The sequence below is a fragment of the Anopheles cruzii genome, chromosome 2 (assembly GCF_943734635.1).
Source record: "Anopheles cruzii chromosome 2, idAnoCruzAS_RS32_06, whole genome shotgun sequence".
In the NCBI taxonomy this organism is placed as follows: Eukaryota; Metazoa; Arthropoda; class Insecta; order Diptera; family Culicidae; genus Anopheles; species Anopheles cruzii.
In genome coordinates this window covers 45239828-45254761 of record NC_069144.1, presented here as the reverse complement: position 1 = coordinate 45254761, position 14934 = coordinate 45239828, and the positions used below count along the sequence as shown (strand labels likewise).

Here is a 14934-nt window from a genome sequence, read left to right as displayed (position 1 = left end):
GAGCGCATTAAAACTTCATCATCCGGACGGATTAAAGTGTTCGAAACGAAATCCGGAAAAGCCGTGTCAACGGCTCTGGCGCAATAGCAAGTTCCCGGCAATGTGTGGCCAATTTTTGATTAAACCCTCCTCTAAACCATCCCAAGGCCTGATTCGCCAAACTCTGGCCACCAAAGAACTACCAAGTGGTGCCATAAACCAAACAGCACTCTCTGCCATTGCTGCTGGCCGCCGAAAATAGGTTGTTGCCGTGTGGAACCATGCCCGAGAAGGAGGAAAAGTGCGGACCGATTTATTTTTATTTGTTTGCAATTTACTTTCGAATTTCGCCCAAAACCTACGCGCCCATGTTCGCCTTCTCGGTGCTTCGGGACCGTTTTCGCGAGATTTTCGCAATTTCACCACCATGCGCCGGTCCCGTCCACGTCTCTGCTCTGCTCTGGGTTTTCGCGATTTTCGCGGTGAAACCAAGAACCGCAGCGTCGATCATCCGACGGGGGAGCCCGGCTGTGTTCCGCCTGTGGTGTGAAGAGAAATCCAACCACCAAGCACTGGAAGCACTGGCTCATCTGCGGGAACGAAAATTGCACACACCGCCCGCTAATGCTAATTGTGGTCCGGTCGGTAATGGTTCGCCGGCTGGTCCCCCGTTGTTTGTGCTTTGCAACCAGTTCCCGGCGGCGTCGAATGGAGTAAATGTCAGCACCCTGTCTCCTGCCCACTCAACCCCGGCTGAGACTGTGACGGTGACGTAATGCCGCGCGAAGCGGAGCTCTGAAATGTGTCTTGACGCCGGAAGATCATGACAGAAATGGTGACGCACGATGACGAAGCGCCAGGCGTAGGACGAGTGAAGCAACGGAACGGCCACGAAAAAACACCTCATTCGACCCTGATCTGACGTGCTGCTGAGGTGAGTGACGTGGACAACTCTGTCCACGAGTCGGGGAAATCCATATTGCTGGGTGCAATAAACGTGGGCCAGTACCATGGCCATAAAAGCACCGACGAGCCGAGTACCTCACCATTTGCAGTTTGCAACCATCGTCCAATAAAATGTAAATACGGACATACTATCAGCTTTATAGGAAAGCGTGGATCCCGTTCATCGATCCTCGGGTTATTCCCCAAGATTGCGAGTTCCTTGGAAACGGGCGCCATACACGCTGTGTTTTGTAGAGGACACCGAGGTCCCTACTCGGAACGGTCCAAATTAATCAACGGACCCACAGGGCACCCCGTAAACCCATAGCGAATGGCGTGTTCTCCTCACGAAATGGGGATCGACACACACACACACACCCGAATCACACACGCACGATCTCGCCGACGACATCATGCGATCACGCTTGAGGTCAACATAATTTTCGCGATCGCCATTTTCGCGAACAGACCACCAGGTGCGCCCGCCCGCCAGCCGCCGCCGCCGCCGCCGCCGCCGCCGCTAATTGCTGTGCCTGGCGCTCCCGGACCAAAACCCGGGATCCCCCGGGCCGGGCCGTGCTTTTCGATCGACGCCGCGCAGCATAGCCGACGGCACACGGACGACTAGTTGTCGTCCATCGCGCGATAGTCACGCTATAATTGGAACTTCGGATCAACGGGGCCGCGGACGGATAGAAATGGGGTCCGCCGGGAGGGCTCTAATTGAAGTTGCGGACCGTCCCCATTTTCGAACGTTCCGATCCGATTCGTCTCTAATTTTGCACGCATTTGCCGCCGACGACAGACGACGAAGCAAAAGCCGGCGCCGGGCTCCTTCCCGGAAAGACCTCGTCGAGACCATCAACACCGGTTGCGGTTGGCGGTGAGAATTCTGGAAAACCGCTTAAAATACGCTGCTGCATCGTTGCTAGTTCCGGTTCTATCTCGCGGGTCGCGCCGTAACCTTCTCGCTTCCGTGGGTCACCAGAGCCAAGCCGATTTGCAGAACAAATTGTTTTCTCAACGATTTAACAGTCGTCGCAAAGCCAGCAAACGGAACCAACAACGACGGGGTGACGCAAATCGCAGACTAGGATGCAAAGATTAGCCTGCCTTGGGCTTAGAAAAGTGGACCAGAGGACGTTAATGAGTACACACAAAGTAAAACACCAACCCGGGCTGCACGCTGTAAACAAGCCGGCGTTAGGTTTGGTCTCGAAATTAAACTTTATGAATGAGTACACCACACACACACACACACACACGCATACAGACACTATTGGTGTCGGAGCATCTGTTGTTTGCCGGCGGCCAAAGCTGATACTTTAAATTATGTCCCGAAGCTGTTCAAACATTCCCGGTCGGTCTTTACTACAGCAACACCGCCGGGGCCGGAAACAATCTTCGCCCAAAAACGAGGCACCCTGTACGGCATTTGGGGTCTGTGCTTCTATTGTTTACCGCCATCAGAAGAAGAATGGTGAACTCGAACGAACGTTTGGAGACTTATGTTGGCCTCAATTTGTTGGCCCCACGCACAGCTACACCATAAATTCGCGCCATCGGATCGCGTCACCGGGCGGAAGATGCGACCCAAGGTCAAACGCGGGGCGCAGGGGGATTTCCTCCCGGGACTCTCGGGAGGAAATTCTTTCACCATCCCATCCCACGAGCTTCCTGCTTTCCGTGGTTCGCTTTTATGTCCCTGCCTCGTTCTCTCTCTCTCTCTATCTCTCAGAAGACATCCACCACAGAGCGTTCAATTATGCCACCCTCGGTTCTGGCCGCCATCGACCATGTGAGCAGAAGGTGTGTAAAAATAAACAACTATAATTAAATATTCACCTTGCCCGCGTGAGGCGTTGTCACTGGCTGATGGGACTGCTGTCGCTCTGCATTGTTGTCGTTGTGGGTCTCCGCCGGCATGTCACGGTAGCTGCTTCCGCCGCATATGCTTCCGCCCGACACGATGCGCTGCTCAAACATCGCACACGCAACCCGAAGAGAAGAGAGGTCTAATCCTGAGCCCCCCGCCCGCCGATCGATCCATGTGACACGCGGAACATTATGTTGCTGCCGCCTGCCTCCGATGTGGTGCAGTGAAATTGAGAAATGCCCAGCACACAATCCCAGCTCACAGTCAGTGGACCTCTCCGCCATTTGTTTTCCCCAATTTTCCGGCTGGTCCATTTTTCACCACAAGTCCCCAACGAGGCACACAGCAACCAACCAACATTGACAGAGTATCGGACCCATTAATTCACTCACGGCACGGCACGGATGCCGGTGGCCACTATTTTTACCCGCCGGTGGCATTTTCCCTCGATTCGCCATTTTTTCGGTTTTCCACTCCGCAATGTTTATGGTTTCGCTCTGGTGCAGCGACCGCCGACAAACTCGACCGCCGGTGCGCCGGGAAAATATGGCCCAAACCGTGTGTGTGTTTGTTTATCGGATTCCGGACCTCGGTTTGGCTCGGATTCCTCTTCGTTGCTTCTCTAAGTTCACCGTTTGTTAACCGCTTTTTTTGCTGGCCACGAAAGACAACAACTCTTCGCCACCCAAACCCAGACAGACTTGAGGCGGGGCTCAGACCAGACTCGAGGCGCGAAGAAGTCCGGGAGTCCGGTCTGGAGTTGGCCAAAAACGACCGCCGAAACTTCGATTTGTTTATCGAATTAATCTCGCGGGCGCGCGTCCGCCCGCCCGCCCGTGGAATGTGGTCAAGGTGTGCTCTTGCCTAGAGTTTTCCAACAACCAAAAAAAAGCGACCGCAAAATGATCAAATACCAGGCATGAGGGCTACGGAACCAACCTACCGCGGGAAAATTGCGACACGGCGACGAAGGTGGGAAAATTAACGATCGATTTAAATAAACACGGCGCACCACGAAAGGCCACGGTCCGCAAGACGGTAAAATGAAAAGAAAAGTGATGTCCACCAGCACGGAAGCCAGACGGACGAAGGACACCACGCGTCGCCTTGCCAACATCAACCCGCCCGTACCAAGATCGGGCGGCGCAGATTTATTTCATTTCTTTTCCGTTTTATTTCGACGTCTCGACCGGCCGCGACCGATGAAGATGAAGGTCAAGATGGTGAGCGCAACGACCGCAAGGAGGAACCGACGACGGCGCACAGCATGAATATTTTGCTTCGCGCGCTGTTTTTTTCGCCTCAAGATTATCGGACGAAAGATTGATTATCCGGCCGCTTAAGCTGTCAGAGGATCCACGATCAGATCCGCCGCCGCGCACGTGGTTTACTGTCACAACCGGTGGGTCGCTTCTTTATCGCTTGTTCACTGCGCCAACAATTGTTTCTGCATTCCAATTGTTCGTGTGCTCAATTTGCTGCACAATTTCGAGCCACTTTAACGCTGATACTTCAGGCCACTAAATTACCCTTAAATCTGCGTCGGGTGTCACGAGTAGAGTGACCACAACACGAACGCACCACACACAGAGTGACTGCGCCAACGATACGCAACCGCCGCAACCGTGTCTCAAACGCAAACTGAAACTGAGTGTTTTCCCCGGCGAAGCTTTCGTGTTCGTGCGATCGTGTTCCGGCCGCCGACGCACTATGGGGAAAAGGAGGTCATAAAGCAACTTTAAAAACTGAGGATTTGGGTTAACTTTTTCATTTGGTTATAAAACAAAAACGGCTAAATGTTTTTCGATGTTTGAACATTTATTTGAAAGGTTGATTCACCAAATGTATGTATGAAATACAATTTCGATTGCAGAACATTGGGAAAGTGGTAGGTTTTCAACACAAACAGTACGATATACTCATAAAGCATTCATTTTTGATCAGACATTCGATATTTGCAGACGATTGCATTAAAACATGTTTGGATTATGCACGAAACATGTCCGCCTGGCCCATACAAATGCCCCACTGTGCTATGCTCCGACACGAGTCCGACACACTCCGACGAGGGTCCGACACGAGTCCGACACTGGGTCCGTTCCTTAGTTGGGTTTTATTGTTTCACCTTCTCTGACGGTCTGCTACTCTGCTTTCGTTTTCTTTCGGTCGCAGGAGGTCTTGCCTTTTTTGGGATTGAAGATGCGCTCCCCATAAAATGCAGTTCAAGAGAACACGACATGTTGGGATTGATTTTCGGAGCAACCGGAGTTAGTCTGGACGTGAGAAAAACTGCACATGTGTCGTTCGGCCGGGTTTGGAACCGACCACGTTGTTGGAAATAACGGTCGGAAAAGCTAATCCATAAAACAAGCAATTGCAGGTCCCCGACTTTGGTGCCTGCCGTGCGATAGAGACCCGCAGATAAACTGACAAAAAGCCACCTAACCAACCCCAACCGGAATGGTTGGAGTGAAGTTCTTCAACAAATGTGCCCCCGTTTTTCCTATTGCTAGACGGTGCCGCTGCTGTTGTAGTTGTTGTTGCCGTCACCCGCAATTTCAACCCCGAGGCCATGTCGTTGGCTGGTTTGGCCTTCTTTCGCAGTCATTGCACCGGGCACCCGGGCAAGTTGTTCGGCACATAACAGTCCACCGGGGGTTGCCTTGGGTTGGGGCTCCTGGAACGCTCCTTCGCTCGTTCCGTCCTGCAAACTCCGACCGCAAACGGCAAATAAAAACAAAACTTTCGTTGCATTGAACGTACACGTTTTGTTAGTTACTGTTGGTTGGCCTGCCGAAAAGGACACACAGGGCTTTAATTGAAACCCCCGTTGTTCTGTTATGATAATATGCTTCCTATGGCCAAAATCGTGTTGCAAAAACCCGAACGAATTTTTGGAAACATCACACATGTTCCTCGGTTCCTCAGTCTTTAGGAAGGTTTTGCATAGCATCATCACCGACACCGACCATCGGGGAACGCTTATCTTTTGGAAGGTTGCCAGGAGATTTTCCACGAAACTTTGGCCACCGACCGAAGACGACCTTTAAAGAGACCGAGAACATCATCAACATAGTTTTCCTCCCGCCCAACCCAGGCTGTCTGCGGGCACACCGTACATCAATTTCCCACCTCAACGTCCCGCTCATTCTTATGCTCATGTTTTTATTGCCCATTGTCCATTTGTTTTTTTTTATCGCGGTCTTCAGTCTCTTAATTCCACGCGCGCCATCGGCCACTTGTTCGTTTCCCGATGCTTTTTTGTGCATCGCCCGCTCTGGACAAATATCATTTGTGCACCGGCAACAAAAAAAACGGTTCCAACATGGTGCACCACCGACAACCTGTTTTCTGGGAGCGAGATGCTGGCGGCTACACTGAAGGGTTGCCGATGGCGATGGGATGCTTCAAGAATTGGTTCGTTTCCGTCCCTTTCCGAAGCATCGCTCGCCGGGCGGGGGAAACTATTCGAACCGAAAATTAATGTCTTTGGTTTGGCGGCACAGAACGGCTCCACAGAACGAAAAAATGGTTGACAAATTGGATGGTCATTCTGTAAAAATGGTTGACGATAACTACACAGTTGGTTGAGGTTGGCGCTGGAGGTTGTGTTTCAATAGAATTTGTAAACGTGGTGCATTGAACCGGCGAATGAGACTTACGACTGCACGAAGCAACGGAGTCGGAGTCGGACTCAAGTGTTGGGCGAAATTTCGAGGAAAAGCTCTTTCTAATTCCCCGAGAAAGCGCCTCATTGTAATGCTAAATCATATTCTCAACTAACTGGACATAGTACGTAAACGACTTCGAGCCGCCTGCTGGACGAAAGATTTTTCCACGGAGCACTTTTCTCCAGAATTCCATTCGGGACTCCGTTTGGCTATCTTAACCATAAATCTTTTGCCGGAATGGTCACAGAGAGATCGTCGCTTTAAACAGAACCCAAAAAAAAACGCTTTCAGAATTCATAATTGAGGTGACGTTCTGGTCCAATGGTCTAAGTTCCTCAAAACGCTGCCTCAACTCACCATTTACAAGTTCCGAATCTTCTGTTTTCCAATGGATTCACTTCTTGTTCGCCGGTTGAGTAAACCGTTTCCACTCCACGTGGTAGGTCTCCAAAATGGAGCTAAAGGAAAACAACCAAAAGCATAATGCTCTCGCTGTACGCATCATTATAATTATCGTTCCATTTCGCCGCCAGACTGAGGTCTGGAAGAGCATCTTCCTCTACGGTCCGATAGAGCCACCGATTCGTGCCCAATTATCCGTCTCTCAGATCGATTTTTATCGATTAACCCTCCTTTGGATTGTTTCGTCAATAGTCTTTCGCGTCGAACACAAACGAACGCCGAGCGATTGACATTCCACTGAGCACCCGGCCGGCAAGTGCACCACATCCGCACTTCCGCGCCCAAAAACATTAAAAATCATAACGATCAGGTGAGCGAAGGTGCACAAATATTAGTAATGGCGCCGGAACGGAAACTCAAACGCCACGGCGGTCCATTTTTGGGAGTTCGGCCGAATGTGCGACCTCCGGTGCATCCTCCGTCGGTCTCAGGGTCCCGCGGCAGGCTGACGTAAGGAGGACGGCCGCGCGCTCGTGAATAATAATCGACCCGCTCCGGAACGGAACACCCACCCCCAGCCGCTGCGAGGGGAGGGTCGAACGGAACGCTCAAGACGTCTCAAGAACACGGGCGAAGCAATATTTAAATTGCACACCGAAACGTGAAAGTGTTACACAATTTGTCGCCCGCCCGCTTGACGTCTTTGTTACGGGCGTTTCTTCATTGCTTTTCTTCTGCCGTCGTCAGTTTTCCGAAATTCGGAAATCCATTTGGGGCCACCGACCGGCCCAGGGAGGTGATTTATTTTTAATCATAACCCAATTCTCGCTCACCGCGTCTCGCGCGCAGGTCGACCGTGGCGTCCAACCGTGCGAGGCCCGAGACCTTGAGCCTTGCGGTCCGGGATTCTTAAATGCAATTAGCGCATGAACATTCCACCCAACCCCGGGGCCAATCGGGCTCGAACAAAACGAACACGTGTGTGTGTGTGTGTGTTTGAATGTCTTTCCACGCCACCAGCTCGGCTAGGCCACACGTCGTCGCCCCGAAAGGCTACCGTTTTGGAGGTTAGGAGTGTGTTCCTTCCGTTGCCACTGCGATTCGGCGGCGAAGGAGTTGCGGCAGTCTGCATGGCGGCGACCGCTGTTGGTACAACGTTCATAATCGAATTCCGTGTATCAGATTTCTGAGAGGACCGAACGCGCGGCAGACCAGACCCCGCCAAGTGCATCGGCGGCGGAACCGGTTCGGGTGCTGGCACCACACGATTCTATTGATTTGCTGCATTCGAAGTCGAAAACCAGCGGCCCTCCTGTGGGCCTGTTGAACAATCGATTGCGTACTAAGCGTGGAAGGACACGCAATCGTCTGGCTTTATCGTGGACTAAACAAACTCCTTCATCGCTGATTACTGTAATAAAAGACTATGATGTCGAGGCTTAACATCCGTTAAACTTTGCAGGATTCCAGTGCATCCCTGTGATCCGTAATCGAAGCTAATCGCATTTACTGCGCTTCCGCCCTACGGTGCGACGCGCCAGGCCAAGGTTAAAATGTGATTTCAAATTGCATAAATCGAAAGCGCTATCAGGGTCGCTCGCGGTGCATCTGCCGCGTGCAGCGTGAATCCGCAGCCCATCCACGTGAGAGACCATATGACGGCGCGGCAAGCCGATTTGCATGCCGCTCAATTGGGGCCCCTGATTTGTCCCTTGATCCAGTTCTTTGACAGCAGGAGCACCGAAGCTTCGCAACATTCACGGAAAGTTCTTCCGCCTGGTTTTGCTCATCGTGGTGGCCAACAAAAACAAGGACGCATCTTTCGTGTTCATACCGCGCCGCGCCCAAAATCAGTCCCCAGGGGCAATCCGGTCCGCCCATAAAAGGACCGTGGTGTTTTCGATCGCGTTCTGTCGCGATGAATACAATCCGTCCGGTCCCCGGTCCGCGCTTTGGCAATAGGTTCCCGACGACGTTTGCGAGAATGCTCGCAGAAAAGTGTGGGCCCAAAAATGGTAATCACGATTCGAAGCGGGTTCTTGGCGAAACGGCACAAGACCCCGCTAACCAAGCGGGCCGCCCGCCCGGTCGGTGCTGGTCTGCCTCGTTGATATGCATTTATTCGGTGACACTAACGATACCGAAGCAAGTAACGAATCGCGACATTAAATGATGTTTTACGTCCGATTTCAGTCCGTGAGCCAATTTGAATTGTTTGTAACGTTTTCTATGATCGGAAACGTTTCGCTTCGTTTGATTTTACTTGGTTTGCTAATTTTCCAACGTGCGGTGAAACATTTCACTGTGCGCGAAATGTTTCGCCGCCAAGCTCTGGAGCTTTTCCATCTTTCCAGAGAGCGCGATTGACTATTCGCCCCAACTCGCGTCGCGAGTCGAAAATCCAAACTGGGGCGCTACACGGGGCGTAACAATAACGTAGCATAACAAAATTTGACACTTAATCGATCAGCTTGTGTCAATATAATAACAATTTATAGTTAAAATTTAAAAAAAACTTCACAAATAAGAATTTACATTATCCTTACGTTTGTAAACAAACGCTCGTTGTTACGTGTTATGTTTTAGAGGGTCCGCTGAGCCACAAAGCTTTTGACACATGCTTATCGATTAAGTGTTTTGTTTTGTCAAATTTTGTTATGTTACGTTATTGTTACGGACCGTGTGGCCCCTAGAGAGAGCGACAACAAGAACAAGAGAGAATAGCGAAAAACAGAGAGAAAAAAAAGCTAAACTGGGAAGCCACACGATGCATAACTTGTAACATAACGTGTAACAATTTGACACTTAATCGGTAAGCAGTTGTCAAAAGCTTTGTGGCTCAGCGGACCCTGTAAAACATAATATAACACGTAATAACGAGCGTTTGTTTTCTAACAGACGAAAACAGAGGTTTTTTAAAAAACAAATATTCTTATTTGTGATGTTATTTTGAATTTTAACTATAAGTTTATCACCGGACCGGAGTTTATGGTGCCGGACAATTGGCCTTTTGTCACTTTGTTCAATCCCATCTTGCTGGTACAGCAACAATATCTAAAAACACAGAAAAAATTATTCAGAAATCAACTTACCTCTTCGATTTCTATTTTCTCGGGCCAAAAACATGAATGTAAACACGTTCGACATTTCGGTCACCACGATGTTATATTTCAGACCTGCCACACGAAGCATAACGGATTTGACACAAACTGATCGATGTTATGTCAAATTTTGTTATGTTATGTTATATGTTACTGCGGTGCCACACGGTGCATAACTATAACACGTAACACGTAACATAGTGTCAAATCTGGTAGGCGCCCTGTATAACGCTGTGGGTTGCGCCCTGTATAAAGTGTTGTTATAGGGTCTGCTAAAGTGCGCCCGTGTTATAGGGTCTGCTGAGCCACAACGCTTTTGACGCCTGGTCGCTGTACTGTCAAAATTTGTTATATGAGGCTGTTATATCTGCTGTTATGCACCGTGTGGCCTCCCAGAAAGAGCCCGGGAACGCAAAAATGTTGGTCAGAAACTAAAGGGTTATTTCAAATTTCTAGTTATTTCAAACAACAAAATTCAAGCGGATTGTTTCGTTGCGTTGTGCGGGCTCTTACTTACTCTTTCGACGTACGAATACAGTAAATACGTAAGTACAGTCAAATGTATGATCGATTTTCACTGTTTTGCCGGATGTGATCGTGTGATCGTGATCGTTTTAATCGTCATCAAATTTTTCGTATACGGACGTGTCCAGAATTGCGTGTTGATCGCAGAAAAGAACGGTTTGCACTCAGATTCACGGTTGAACCTTTGGTGCTTGGTGTTTTTCACTGTGATTACCGCCCGTAATTATTATCTGCCTACACACGGTGGCAGAGTGCAAGATCGAGCGAGTCGGAGCTACGTTGAGCATCCCGCGCAGCCATCGCTGCCTCTCGCTCGCGTGTGCGTGTCCGTGGTTCTTTTCCCCGACGATTTCATTGATTATTTTCTTCATCCATCCAGCCGAGTTCGTGAGTTTGACAAAGTGTGAAACGCGGAAAAAGGAAAACGCGCTATCTTCCGTCAACTGATAAGCCGAGATAGGTGATCGAGTAATTTCCGGAGTGTCCCGCCTGAAAAGGTGTGTGCGTGTGTTTTCGGGTGTTTAAAGTGGGGCTAGGCCCATCCGAAAAAGACCAATCCATCAGCGAAGAAGGAGTTGCACTTCTGGCCCATTGAAGGTGAGTAAACAGTGACCCAATATGTCATCAGCGGACACGAATACCGCCACACGACGGACGCACACAGGTGTGCGCGAGCGCACACCGCGATCACGCGCACGCTGGCTGGTCAGGGGCTGGGCAGGGACAGGGCAGGGCGGGTCGGCCAGGTAACTGGCACAGGTAGTGCATAGGTGTGTGTTCCGCGCGAACCATTCACCGCAAACGCACACACGGCCACCGCCAACTCCATCATCATCCAGCCGAATGATGATGATGGAGGCTTCTCAATATCGCGTTTTTACGCATCGCGATCACCCGCTCCCCATGTTTCCGTTAGCCGCCGATAACATGTGGCCCCGGAAAATGTTATTTCGGTGTAAAAAAACATGGGGTCCCTCCCGATGGGGCTGTGGGTCCTAAACCAGAAGTATCCAGTACGCGCGGGCCATAAAGTGGCTCTGCTGATAGAAAGCGCCTTGAAAAAAACCTTCCATAATGCTGATACTCCGCTCCGCGGACACTCTGTCAACATGTTTTTGTGCCCACGGCCCAACACTCCGCACTCTTATCAGGGATTCCGCACGCTCACGGAATCCACGAATTGAACGGGCAGCGATTGGAAAACACCCGAAATCTATGGAACCGAAGGAGCGTAGGAAGCGATTCAACCGACCCGTGTCCGGTTCTGGGAATCCGCGACAATTTGAAACAGCGAAACAGTCATCGGAGCGGAAACTCCCAGAAAAAAATGCGATCCTCGCATCGTCGGCGCAGCTGCAGATGCACCACCTCATTGCAGTTCGCCGCCGCCATGTTGGTTGGTGCGTAGTTTTATGCTGTACCGCCATCGCTCTCTCTCTCTCCCTCGTTGGCCATAGGTTCCGGTTCTTTTTTTTCGCTAAGTCGGCACTTTTTCAGCCAAGGTGTAGGTCGCAAGACGGGTGGTGGATCGTCTCTTCCATCATCTTCCACGATCTCACCAACACACTCGTTCCCCGTGCCGTCTTATGCACGCTTATGCTTATGCTGCGCCGGTGTGTGGGTAAGTGGCCAGACCGCGGAGTCGCATTGCAGCAGCTTCACATCACCATCCCCGAGCATGGGCCGTGTGGGCCGTCGAAAGGGATCTTGGACCTTTTCGTTTTCGGGATGCGCGCTGGACGGTGAAAATTTTCCACTCAACCTCTTCTGGTTCATGGTTCGCCACACGCCCTCGGGGGATGGTAAGAAGCAGAAACGGACCGAAGGGCGGCCTTTCTTCTTTATGCTGTTGGGAAGATTTTGCCGAGTTTCGCCTTCTATCTCGTCCAGACCCATGTCTTGCACACGCAGGTACTTACAGCAGAACCGTGTGACAATGGGTGGGACGGGCAACCTGTCCGGCGACCGGAGTGCCCGTAGGGAACGAAGGTACGCCATAGGGAAACATCCGACATCGGCCGCTGACCTCATTTTATGATCCTGCAAGCGTTTTCCTAAAAACGGATCGTACGCAGCGTGAGTCATTTGGCCCGGCCACAAAGAACCCTTACCGAAGACGACGCATCAAAAAGACTGCAGGAGATCAAGGATTCCACGATCGTCGATCGTCATTTGCAAACATTACCTGCCCTTTCCGACCCATTGACGATCGATCCATTGACACGGGATCGCTTTCGAGTCAGAAATGGTGGGAAAAAACCCATAAACCACCACCGAGCGCATCTCGGAAATTGCATCGCCAAGGACCTAGGGCGAGCGTAACGCGTTGGCGATCGAAAACATGCCAAACATAAATCCTCGCGTTCAAGTGAAACCATAATTAAACCCGTCCCGGGCGGGGATCGATCACAAGTGCCGGCGGAGATGCTTGACGAACCCGTTGTTTGCGATGATGGTTATCGGTTGATGTTTTTGCTTCGTGTTTGAAGTTTGAAGCCGGCACTCGAGTAAGCAGGAAACACAGAACAGAATAATAATGTTCAACATTACCCGGCCCAACGACCCGGGGTGATGAGATTCTGACGCCGCGATCGCATCGAGACAGCAGATCACATTTTCCTGATCCCAGGCGACGGCGCAGCGTAATGTACGTTTCAATTGGAAAGTACTTGAGCGCCAGTCGGTGACGGAGGAGTCTCTTGACGCCCATTCTCTGGCCGTCCGAGAAAACTGTCTCGCCGTTGCTCCCTTTCATCCTCTCCTGCAATCCCGTTTCCCATTGGGCTAACGGTAATTGGGTCTCTGGTGGAATGAATTGATCTCAAGTAGCTACAAAAAGCAAAGATTCATCATCTGCCATCTTGCGGCGCGCAGGTTGATCTTACAAGGCAAGTTTTTTGTTCCAAGTCATTCGCTCGCCCACCAGCCCGGCTCGACACGGACCAGGATGATTCGATCACGGGCAGCGCAGGCAACGCAAGACAGAGAGACAGAGCGAGCTAGAGCTTAGTGTCACTCTGGAAGGAAGCTGGCCTTCTGTCCCATATGAAGAGCCAATATTTGTCACCTGCGATGACTTCACGCGCGCCGCGCGCGCACGGTTTCAAGGTGAACCAGGTACGATCGCGCGCCGCTGGCGAAGATCGCCGTCGCAGAATGTCTTCACCGAATGCGCCATTTTTCTTCCTCGTTTTTAATGATCGATGCGGTCGAGTCGAGAAAAACCATTGGCGCCGTACCGGGGGCGCCGTTACGCCGGGACGACGAAGGCTTCCAAGATGGCCACAACCAGCAGCCCGGTGCGCTGTACGCGGTGATATAAATCAAACTTTCTCTGACATCGGCGCACCATCTGATGGGATCAGATCGGCGGGGATCAGCCTCTCGACTTCCTGTGCAGCGCACACGCTTCTCGTCCGACGCCGGGTTTATCGTTCATTTACCCGTTTCACATTACCGGAGACCATTTTGCGACTTGGCAGAACTTGATGTGTTGTGTCTGGAGCAGACTGCAGTGGCAGCTGTTTTCGCCGGTTCCAAGAATGCCGTCAAGGGATCCGATTGTGATCGCCCCCCGGTGCAGCCGGTTTTCGTTTGATGAACCACACCAAAAGAGGGAAATGGAACAAACGGGTTACTCTATGATTGCTTCCAAATGTTTGCTAATTTAGAGGACTGGTTGTCGCCCCATTCTACGCCCCACGCAATTAGCAATCGCTCCGCGAACTGATAATGGTCGCACTTGGATTCGAAGCTTCTCGAACTTACTTATCGAAGATTTAGCACACGTATCAGCCACCCCGAGGAGAGGATGCTTTCCTTTGTGCGCACTTCTTTGTTGATCCTGCTACTCGATAGGGAACCATCTTGATGCGGAACCATTTTTTTCGAGTGGCCTTTGTTGGTCGCTTAGCCCATGGTAACTCGTGGTTTTCGACCGGTGACGGTGGCATGGTTTTACTCGAAAACCATTCGCATGACGCAGCAAGGAGTGATAAGAACCATGGACGCGCTTGAACGACCGAGTGCTTGAAGTGCGACTGTAAGAGATGATCGATAACTGTCCACCACCCACCACCTCGCGAAAACCATTTATCGCAGGACGTGCATCGAATTCTGCGCGATGCGATCGGGAAAGCGCAGCATGAAGTGAGTTGCACCGATTTTTTTTTTTTTTTTTTTTTTTTTTTTTTTTTTTTTTTTTTTTTTTTGCTTTCGTGCGGGCACAGGCCCAGGCACCTTTTATTTGCAAAAGTTACCCTGCCCCTGTCCCTCTCTCTAAGCCCTTTGTGCGCCTTACCAGTTTAGCGTGCGTCACAGAAAGCCGTGGGTCGATATCGTCCCAATCACAGATTTTTTTCCCGCTCGATTATCCGGGCACTTCTTACTCGTCTTCATCTAGCAGCGTCGTCTAATTTTCAAGATGTCGCTGTTT

The 14934-nt window shown here is 50.9% G+C and overlaps 2 protein-coding genes across 3 annotated transcripts in view; one reads left to right on the top strand and one right to left on the bottom strand.

The window, feature by feature from the left end:
• LOC128268203 (protein windpipe) overlaps positions 1-4428 on the bottom strand; it is a 30472-nt gene extending 26044 nt beyond the window's left edge. Inside the window, exon 1 of the mRNA XM_053005238.1 lies at positions 4330-4428. The gene's annotated coding sequence lies outside the window, so the exon portion shown is untranslated. The remainder of the gene's footprint in view (positions 1-4329) is intronic.
• Positions 4429-10443: 6015 nt separating this feature from the next.
• The window catches only part of LOC128268202 (uncharacterized), a 12473-nt gene continuing 7982 nt past the window's right edge, over positions 10444-14934 (top strand). For both annotated transcript variants that reach the window (XM_053005237.1, XM_053005236.1), the window contains exons 1-2: positions 10444-10519; positions 10879-11096. The gene's annotated coding sequence lies outside the window, so the exon portion shown is untranslated. The remainder of the gene's footprint in view (positions 10520-10878; positions 11097-14934) is intronic.